We start from the raw sequence: 11,095 nt of genomic DNA on the forward strand, positions 1-11,095 counted from the left end.
AAGTTTGATATTGACTTCATTCCTGTTTTGTCTACCTTTGATAATGACCTCTGTGCAGCGGTTAACTTGGTACCAGTCTGCAGGAAAACGAGAAACACCCTTGTTATAGTTACTGCTTTTGTCAGAAGACACTATCCATTCATGGATACCAGACCGCATTTTGAAAATTAATGCTATGTGACTGCGAGAAAATCAGATTTTAGCAAGGGCTATTGGAATCCAAATAGAAAATTGGGGGTAACCAGGCATTTTTCAGAAATAATAGGCCATTTTACAGTTGTGTGCATAGTGACCTGGCCTTGGATTGGAAGCGAGGCTGAGGGTGACCTTGTCTTGATACAAGCCTCACTGCTTTTCCATATGTAAATGCAACTAGTTAGCATAAGAAAAGCATGATTTACCTATGAAAAGCAGAGGTTTGTATTAAATCTTCTTTCCCCGTATAGTCAAAAACTGCGCAAGAACACCTTTGAATTAGTAGGCACAGTCATTACGAGGCCAGAGATTCTTGGACAATCCGGAGATGCGCAGGGCGCAACATCTTCTCTACTCCCCTACAGGAGATAAAGCAGTACAATTTGAACAAAAGGGATAAGTTAAAGAACAACACTGTCAGTGTGCAGGCTTAAAGTTTCTCCCTTTGGGCGCTATTGCGCAAAGGGTTTAATTGCACACGTCACACGACACACTTTTTGTCTATTCTTTGCTGTTTATAGCATTAGGTGTCAGTTTTGTTTGAGCTCTCGTAGCGCCACCAGTGTTTTGTCAAGTGGCGTTGATTTTTGCGTTCAATGGGTCGACCCAAACGTTGTCCCGGTTGCAACCTTCCGCAAGCCGAGTACACGTTTGGAAAATGTGGTAAAAAGTGTTCCAGGCCGGTGTAAGATGCAGTTGTCGAGTTATCAGATGAGGATGACATCGCCCGCCAAGAACAGGACGCTTCTTCGAATGATTCCAACATTCAAGCTACTTTGAATTCGTTGCTCGGCGCGGTCAAAACGTTAACTGCTGGCTTAGAAGAAGTTAAAGCAGATAACAAGAACCTCCGAGCCTTGGTCGAAAAAAAAAAAGGCGGCCGATGGAACCAGCGGGTCTCGGCCCACGCTTTCTGTTGATGGCGATGATGTTGCTCAGGTCTCAAAGCCTGTTTCTGCCGTTTTGCTTCAATTACGGGCTATGGCCCATCTCTCCCGAAAAGTTAATCGTCACGTTGCCCAGCTTGGTTTAGCTGACTTCAGCGCGTCCAGTAGTGATTCTGAAGGTGAAGACAGCGAGATACAAAGTCCACTTTGTAGGAAGGACAAGATGTCACACGCGCACGCAGATAAGCCTCTAAAGTCTGGGAATAGGCTCGATTTTTGAGGTCTCCCGGGTCTGGTCCAGAAGCTAAGATAACAAGGAACCGTCCTATATCCTCAGTCATGGCCAAATTGTTATCTCAGCGTTACTCACGGTCGCCGCGACGTCAAATATGAAGAGCTTACGCTCGCAGAATTCGTTGCCGGTTATGGCCGTATCCGTCTTATCCCCAGATTTTTCGGAGGTGGAACGTTCCTCACGTCTCAAACATCTGGTTTCGTTTTCAACAAGATCATTACGGTTTGGTCCGCGGCGAACGTAAATGGCTCTGCCACATTTGTGTCGACTGCTAGGTGAAAGGGCGCACACAAGCTTTACACCCCGAGGGCTCGAAGGAGTGTCCTAGTTCCGCTACCTCTGGGTCAAAAAACTAATTTCCTTGAGCACCTTCGTTCACCATATCGATTTTCGTGATGAAGGTGCTTTCTCGAGTGAGTGTTTCGTTTCCGAGGTTTTTGATCATGACGTTTTATGTACGAGACTTGAACGATTTCATGACAGTGCAAGACTTCCTGTTTCTCCTTTTGTTGAGGATTCAAGACTTTTGGGTTGTTCGTGTCCGCTTCATTCAGAGTGTTTCTGCTCTTCGCGCCTTTCGTCGCGGCTCAGTTCAGTACGTTTTCCAGTTTTCTAGATATACATCGCGCCGTAGCTCTTACTGGTCAGCCCAATTATCGAATTGCGCGGGTTCCGGTCTTCTCTACATTAAATATCGCCATATGACGTGAACCGCTTCAGGCTTATCCGGATAAAATTATTTGTGGAATTTCTTGAATTGGGTTGGCCTATTGGTTACATTTCTGATACTTTGCCTAATTGTGATTTTTGAACACTCGGGGCTCTTTGGACTTTCCAGACCAAGTTAATGCGTACTTGTCTAAGGAACTCAAACTCGGCAGACTTGCCGGGCCTTTTGACACTGTGCCGCTCCCGCATGGATTCGTTTTCTCTCCTTTCAATAACGTGGCAAAATGGGATTCAGAGGAGAGGAGAGTTATCGTTGATTTGAGTTGGCCATGCGGTCATTCCGTGAATGATGGCATTCCTAGTGACTCCTTTTTAGGGGAACCGCTTGAATAGCGTTATCCTACAATCGATGACATTGTGGATGCTGTGGTTACTCTAGGCCGTGGTTGTTGTCTGTACAAGCGCGACCTTCGAAAGGCGTATCGCCAGTTCCCAGGGGACCCCAAAGACTAACCTTTTCTCGGATACACTTCGGACAAACATTTTTATTTTGACACCGTTCTCACGATGGGATTGCGCTCTGCCGCTATGGCGTGTCAACGCTCTACTTCGGCCGTTGCCTGGATCGCATCACAACAAAGACGTTTGGTGTTTAACTATTTGGACGATTTCATCGGCGTATCCTCGTCTTTAACCGCACACACGGATTTTCAGGCGTTTAGCGATTTACTGTCTTCTCTCGGTTTACAAGAATCTTCAGAAAATCATGCCCGCCCTCTACCGTTATGACTTGTTTAGGCCGGTCGAGTTGAACACAGACGCTTTAACTCTTTCGGTGAGCCCTGAGACTCTGCGAAATTGAACGATTGCTCGACCACTGGATTCGAAAACGGACAGCGGACAGCGACTAAGACTGCCCTTCAGTCTTTAGTGGGAAAACTGGTCCTTATTTCCAAATGCGTACGTCAGAGTCGTATCTTTATCGCCCGTATTCTCATTCTTCTCCGTAAGATTCATTTTAATCATCATCATATCAATTTGAGAGCAGAATTTCGCAAGGATATCGCATGGTGGCGGTGTCTTCTCAGGGCTTATAATGATGTCTCCATGATTTCTACCTCTCAGTGGTCTTCTCCTGGTGAAGTGTTTTCTACCGACGCATGTTTGACGGGCTGCAGTAGGCTGTGTTGGCGACCAATATTTTCATGCGGTTTTTCCGTCGTTCGCTGTTCAACAAACTCTTGACATTAATTGCCTGGAACTTTTGACAATCATGTCGCCTTAAAATTATGAGGTTCAAGGTGGTCTGGCTTACGTTTATCAGTGCGTTGCGATAACGCGGTGGCCGTGACTGTACTAAATACTAGACGGTGTCGGAACTCTTTCTTGAACTCGTGTTTGCACGAACTTTGTTATCTTGCGGCTATTCACGAATTCGAAGTTCGTGCTGTTCACTTTCCCGGTGTATCAATCTGCTACGCAGACCTTCTTTCGCGCTGGGACTCGTGCGACCTTGCTGGTAGAAATCAATTTTTAGCCCACGCGCAACACGCAAAGTTACATGTTTCTGTTCCTGATGACATGTTTCAATTTGACAATCATTTCTGATCCAGCCTTCATTTTAGGCTTTTCAGAACTTCGGCGACTTCTTCAGAATCTCCACCATTCTCAGCGATCCACATACAGCTGTGGGACTTACAGTAATTTACGCATTCAATTTAAGGCTTTGATTTTGTTGTTATTTTAAATTGACGCCAGTCCCGGCTGAGTTAACGACTTTATGTCTTTATGTCCAATTTTAAGTGGCGTCAAATTGCTACATTTATTTTCGGGCGCGGATTGCCCGTTCACAATAGATTTCATCCTTTCTCTTATTTTACGTGGTATAGCTCGCAACGCATTGCATACACCTCTTAGAGCGCCGCCCGTTTTTCCCTCTCTTTTGCATCAACTTTCCTCCTTTCTTTTGTCCAACGGTGATCCGCGCTCGGCTACTCTGTTATGTGCCTTTTTGTTTGCCTTTTCCCTTATGGCTCGTCTGGCTAATATCGTTCCACCATCACTCAAGCAATTTGATCCTCGACGTCAACTGACTCGTGGTGATGTGGCTATGACCGCCCACGGGCTTCTTGTCACCTTAAAGTGCACAAAGACAATTCAATTTGGTGAGCGATTGCTTCATATTCCTTTACTTCGTATTCCTGGCAGTCCATTATCTCCGGTCTCCGCATATCGCCGTATGACTGAGTTGGTTCCCGCTCGCCGCTCCTGCCCGGTTTTTCTTTTACCGGGTCCCTCGGGAATCGTGCCTCTCACTCAGGGCAGTTTTGTTTTCTCAGTTTCGCTGGTGTTTATCCCACATCGGTATTTCACATGTCGATCGTTTCCGAGATCACTCCTTTCGACGCGGCGCGGCCTCTTAGGCTTTTAGTTACGGCGTGCCCGGCGAATTAATACAATTATACGGTGATTGATTCAGTGATTCTTATAAGCTTTGTTTAGAGTTTAGCTCTAAGCTCGCACTTGCAACTCAATTACGTTCTGCCATTCTTTCCTTGCCGCCATAATTTCTCGTTGTCTTTGCTGTTCCCGTTTTTATCAGTTTGTTTTTGGCCGATTTTGGTGGCAGAGAGGTTTATTTACTGTTTTATTTACTGTTCGAATAACGTTTGTTATTATAAAAAATAAACTTCTCTCTTGGCCAAAAACAGACTGTGTTGTTGTTGTGTTGTTGGCGGGGGAATTATATTTTATTCCGAATGAGAACTGAACCTTGGTCAATTCGGACCAAGAAGGTACGGTAGACACGGAGTTCAAGAATGGTCCCGAGGAGGGACCAGTCAGTGTCTCTACGAGAGTGGATCGCCACGATAGGTCCTGGGTGTAGAGGAGAAAGAACTCTTCTCTGTTGATCATAGTTGCGTTTTTCTTTACTCTTGTCATGTAAGATTGTTTGCCTTGTGTCGGGAGTCAAAAATTCTTCCTTAAGCTTTGGTAAACTTGGAAGAGAATCACCCAAGGATCTCTCGAGAAACATCTGAGCAGCGCTCTTTCTGCTAGAAAGGGGGTGTATTACGGATTGCCAGCATTCTTTTCCAGAACTCGTCATTAATGGCTCCACATTTCTTGAGGATCTTTTTCACATTCTTTACGGCTGCCTCAGCCTTACCATTTGACTGGGCATGTGAAGGAGACGAGAGGGTGTGTTGGAAACCCCATTCTTTTGCAAAGTCATGGAAGGCCTTACAACTGAACTGGAGGCCACCATCCGAGACGACTTCTACAGGACTACCGAATCGATAAAATACTTCCCTTAGTTCTTTGATAACGATTGGGGCCTTAGTGTTTTTCCTTAAATCACGTACTTCAGTGAAGAATGAGAAATAGTCGGTGATGATGAGGTACTCTTTTCCATTAAGAGTACGAAGGTCAAGACCAAGCTTATCCCAAGGTCTTGTTGGCAATGGTGGCTGTCGGAGTGGTTCCTTGCAATTTGCTGGGAGAAGTGACAAACATTTGTGGCAGCAATTGATCATGTCCTCGATTTCCCGACCAATTCAATACCAGGCCAAATAACGGAATCACGGGCACGGTGGCGAGTTTCGTCCATGCCTTGATGTCCTTCATGTAGGGTCAAGAGATCTTCTTCTGAAGGGACCGCGGGATGACAGTGCGGCCAATCATCAAGGGAAGAGAATGACCAGGCAGTGGATTAGCAAGGTAAAAATGATGGCGAGTGGGCTAGAAGGGTCCAGCAAGAACGTCTACTTCTTCTAGTGAGTCGGGCCACCCACAGCGGTCATAGTGTGCGACTCGAGAAAGACGAGGGTCGGTGTGTTGGGCGTTAGAAACTTCATGTAGCTGCAGGTCTTCAGTCGACCTATCTGCAAAGTGGGCGTACACAGCTGCTTCAGCATGAGCCTCACACAATCCATCGTTAAGTGACGGCTGGTATACAGGAAAGCGCGAAAGGGAGTCTTCTGTCAAATGATCTTTTCCTTTTACACATTCCGCTGTGAAAGAGTAAGGCAGCATTTTCATCATAAGTCGCTGGAGTCTGGGATTTTCATGTCTGTGATCCTCATAGAATTTAAGATTGGGATAAGAGCGAAGTTTATGGTCGGTGACAGGGTGTAGTGGTGTAAGCCTTGAAGGTAAATGTTGCAGTTCTTCATAGCCCAGCAGTCAGCAAGACCCTCAAACTCTATAATGGCATAACGGCTTTCTGTTGGAGTCAAGAAACGTCAACTGGTTTGTACAGGTCTCCACACATCATCTACCAACTGAAGGAGAACAAAACCTAGTCCCTTAAGACGAGACGTATCAGTGGCAAGAACAGTTTGTCGATCAACCCCAAAATATGTTAGAATAGGCGTGGTACTCAGGCGAGATTTTGCTTCAACGAAGGCATGGTCGTGTTCAGGGAGCCACTGGAAGACTGCATCCTGTGTGAGATAAGGGGGAAAGGGGACTATAGTTTCAGTAAGTTCTTTGGGAAATTACCAAGCTGGTTGACCAGACCAAACCATGAGCGAAGATCTGTGAGGTTCTTTTGTCGAGGAAAATCCCTAATGGACTTCAGGAGTTGAAAGCCACCGAAATCTACTTCAGTGACAGGAAGTTGTGACTTTGCTTGCTTGAGTGGGACACCATGCTGACGGCACTGATCGAGGAAGGCACGGCTACGCTTCTTCAGAATAGAGAGAGTTGGGGCATATATCAAAATATCGTCAACAATCTTACGAACGCCTTCTAGGCCAGCGACGACCTTTTCCATACCACGGTTGTGCCATTCAGTGCGCTGTTGATGCCAAATGCAGCTCTATTGCACACATAGCGACCAAAGGGTGTAATGAAGCAGGTTAGACGTCGCGACTCAGGGGAATTGCCAGTAACCATGGCGAGCATCAAATTTGTAGAAGAATACAAGTTCCTCTCGCGGGATATTTGTAACGGCCTCAAACGGAGAATTACTCAGACGATATTCACGTTGCATAAAACGGTTTAAACGAGTGAAGTCAATTTAAATTCGTAGTAAATCGGTGTCCTTCTTTGGGGCGATTACGATCAGGTGACACCAAGGACTTGGCTCTTCATACGCTGAGACTACTCCAAACAGTGTCAGCACGAGCTGTCTTGACAGTTGAAGAAGAAAACTGCGCTCTTTCCTTCGGTATAGACAAGGGCATCTGCTCGTCTATGGCTCCAAGAGCTCGGCAAGCAGGGGTGCCAAGAACAACCCCATCTTCACCATGGACGATGTAGAACCACTGGTTAGCTGAGAGAACTGTGTGCTTTGGGGCCATAAAATCTTCAGAAGGACACGTGCTTCAACTTCAAGCTTACAGCCACCCGCAGATTTAACAGGGTCACACTCAAGATTATAGTTCCATTCAGGAATTTCAAAGTGAGTTATCCAGTTTATGTTAGCATCAGGATAAATCATGCAACTCCAATTGTGATTTCCAATGAGAAAATCAACTTGGCAGTGACTTCCTACACTGGGAATAGAAGAAACGTTGATGGACTTCACAGATGCAGTTGCACTTATCTAAGATTCTCCAAGAGCCGAAATCAACTTGAGGGAGGGATTAGATTTGGATGATTTGGCTTGAATCGGACGAGAATCTGGTTTTCTTTCTTCACTGGATCGCTCTGCACTAGGCTTAGAAGTGCTAGGGCACATGAGGAAGTTAGCCTAATGGCCTCTGTTGTGAGTCACTTTGCAAATGGAATCTTTTGCAGAGCACAATTCGTTTCTGAAGGTATGAAATTTCATGCAAAATTTGCACCTTCTAGGAGTTTCGTCCCGAGTTTCACCACGGGGTGGGCTCTGCTTGTAAGAGGTTTTAGTTCCCTTTCCCTGTTTGTAAGTAGATACACCTGCTTTGTTAACTTGAGTATAAAACTAAGTAGCCTCATCAACTTGCACATGTTGTACAGAGATCATTAGGTCTTATACCAGCTACTAATCCGGCAAGAAGTACGCGTTCCTTACAAGACATCTTGCATGGTTGCAGTCTTGCAACAATCCTCATATTGGTATTTATTCGAGAGGGACTGCGAATCGATGTAAAATTCTTGAAAAGATTCATTTGACCCTTGGATTCTATTATGAAACTCATATTTGTAATCAAAGACACTTTTCCTTCCACATACCTGGCTCTGGAAAGCTTCAATGATAGCGTTGACATCAGGGGGGCCAACAGGTTCATTTTTTTACAGTATCATCACTAAGGACATTTGTAAATAGAGCTAGTTGGGTTTCTTGTGAGAGTGTAGAGAAACCTGTGATAGTTACTGCAGAGCTCCAGCGCTGCTTCCAAATTTGGAATTCGTCGGGAGTAGAAGAGGCGACGTCCAGGTGCGGGACTCGTGCAATTTCAGAAGAAATAAACTGAAGACTTGGACTGTGTTGTTGTTGAACTAGCACTGGCCTAGTCGGAAGGGTCAGGACTTGGCTTGGGCGGCATATCCTGTATAACGGTAGCGAGAGTATAAAATGGCCGCTAAAAGGGCCGCTTCACTGAGTTCAAAACAGTGTCCACAGAGTTAATTCAGAAGGTAATTCCCAAGATGAACAAGGATAGTCACTGCTAAAGTGCGAGACTGCTGATATTTGTGCCTATTAAACAGAAGGCGAGGAAATGGCTACGCCATGTTGTGTTCACTAGACATGTGGTCCTTCGCTCACCCTCAGTCCCTTAACAGACAACACCACAATTTCGAGCGAAAAAAATCTTGCAAGAAAATACCCGCCATACAATGGCTTTGTATGTTAAGGAAAAAATTATATCACCAGAGGTTTGGGGAAAAACATTCTCACACAAACCAAATCACCCATAGCCGGACTCCGTCTTGTGAGGGGAATAACAGTGATTTCAAAGAACGCTCGAAACGGTAAAATAGGCTACAAAATTCACAAGGATACACCAGAGGTGAGTTAGTTTTATTCATTTTATTGAATGAAAGTTAAATTTAGCGTTTTTTTAAGCGTAAAAATCGTCGGTGTTTTATTTCCCATACACAATACCGCTTGCACTCAAAGGTCATCATTTCACTAGTTATAATTATCACACGCTCTCTAGTGACGCCGCGAACTTGGCAGTTTTATTCGTTTCATTGAATGAAAGTTAAAAATTAGCGTTTTTTAAACTTCATAATCGACAGTATTTTATTTCCCATACAAAGTCTTATAATGCGTTTAAATTCTCAATGGCTGCTTGCACTCAAAGGTCATCATGCCCACTAGTAATTATTACACGCTCTCTAGTGACGCGAACTTGGGCTGCCTGTGCTTCATCATGCGATCTAATGTGAACCGTGGCAGAGCCAAACCATGATATATATTACTGTCCCCTGTGTATTTTAAAAAGTGTGAACAAACCGCATACCAAATTCGCCCATATGATAACACGATCAAATTACGCTGCACAATTTTGGCACTGACTAGAGCTGTTCATTTACCCCTCTGAATTTTATACAGCATTGTTTTTTTACTGCAATATTCTACAATCGTTCCACGGGCCCGAAGCATCGATTGGCTGATTTAAAATGGACCGCATGTTTAGAATTCCTTTGGTCGCTGACTTTGCTACAGATCATAATTTGAAACCTACATATACACAAAACTTGTAATCGCTAGAGGGATGCCTATAACGGCAGTCTAAAAATCCCCCTTTATCACTTCGAAAATAACCTCCCTACAAATTTGCAACCCCACTAACATATAACATACATCTACCGAAGTAACACCCCAGCTTTGCAACTCTTTCATTTATTCACAAAAAGGGAGTCTATAAAGCAGACAAAAAACCTACAGTAAATGTAACAGTCACACATAATTTATTGATCTTTAAAGAGATTCCTTTTCATTTTCTTACAATGACTTTTTTGAGGGTCACTCAAGCACAGGCAATTGGTAGCTGAACGGCACATACACTCCTTCGAGTGCCTATTTTTAGTCATTTGTGTCTTGCATCTGCCATCCTGTATGTGACACGTCACGTGGTGAACTTCAGACTCGCCGCCTCACGGCGGGAATGCACAATCTGCGAGCTAGCGAGGCATGCGAGGCAGACGTGTGAGCCCGGGGGAGGGAGGGGGGTACTCCCCTATATGGGCTATACGGGTAAGTGCCGCTGGATAGGGTATGGTTTTTGGCCCCTCTGTCCTGAACAGGGTATATAATTTCAAGCGAGTCTGTCCCGGACCCGTCCTAGACAGGGTATGGTTGCAAGACTGTCGTCGAGTATTTGGCAATCCGAAATCAGAGACGTTAGTCTGCATTTATTTTAGTGAACAATGTTTCACGTCAATTGAGTTTCCACTTAAGGTTCACCGCTGTTAATGCGAAATTTTGGGATTTTTTGCCATCACTTCAAGGAAGTGTATTATTTTATCTGTTGTAATTGGTATTCGCGTTTCAATGCGTAGAACATCACGTCCGGTAAGTGACAGTGGGCCTTTAAATGCTATTACTATTGCCAATAAACACTTGTGTAACACAAGAGCTAGATGTTGTCCTCTGTCCTAAATAGGGTCTTAAAATTGAGGACATTGTCCTACACAGGGTAGGTATTTAAGGTTATTTTCGTCCTAAACAGGGTCAGGGTTTCAAACCCCCAGCGGCACCCCTACACCCAAACATGGATCAGGTGAACCCCCCCCCGCTCCCCAGGCGTGTGAGGCACTCAGGTTAGCCTAAAAAAACACTCCGGTTAGCCTAAAGAGCACTCCACTTAGCCTAAATAGCACTCAGATTAGCTTAAATAGGTCCCCGGTTAGCTTAACGGTTAGCAGTTTATGTTGGGGTTGTTCATGCCTCGCATGTTTTGTTCATGCCTCGCACGTCTGCCTCGCATGCCTCGCTGGCTCGCATATTGTATACACTCCTCACGGCCCGAGTACAAAGAACGCGACCGAGAATTTAAAGAATTTTATAACGCGACGAAAACTTAACTCATGCCAGCCGAGTACAAAAAACGGGACCGAGAACAATAACTCGTGGCCCGAAGTCTTATCTCTCGGCCTATTGCGACCAAAAAAA

General features: G+C 44.9%; 1 protein-coding gene across 1 annotated transcript in view; it reads right to left on the minus strand.

Moving 5' to 3' along the window:
- Positions 1-10,187: 10,187 nt before the first annotated feature.
- The window catches only part of LOC146453264 (uncharacterized), a 117,128-nt gene continuing 116,220 nt past the window's right edge, over positions 10,188-11,095 (minus strand). Inside the window, exon 2 of the mRNA XM_085096809.1 lies at positions 10,188-10,718. The gene's annotated coding sequence lies outside the window, so the exon portion shown is untranslated. The remainder of the gene's footprint in view (positions 10,719-11,095) is intronic.

Source organism: Pavona decussata, unplaced genomic scaffold, assembly GCF_977016875.1.
Source record: "Pavona decussata unplaced genomic scaffold, jaPavDecu1.1 SCAFFOLD_339, whole genome shotgun sequence".
NCBI lineage: Eukaryota > Metazoa > Cnidaria > Anthozoa > Scleractinia > Agariciidae > Pavona > Pavona decussata.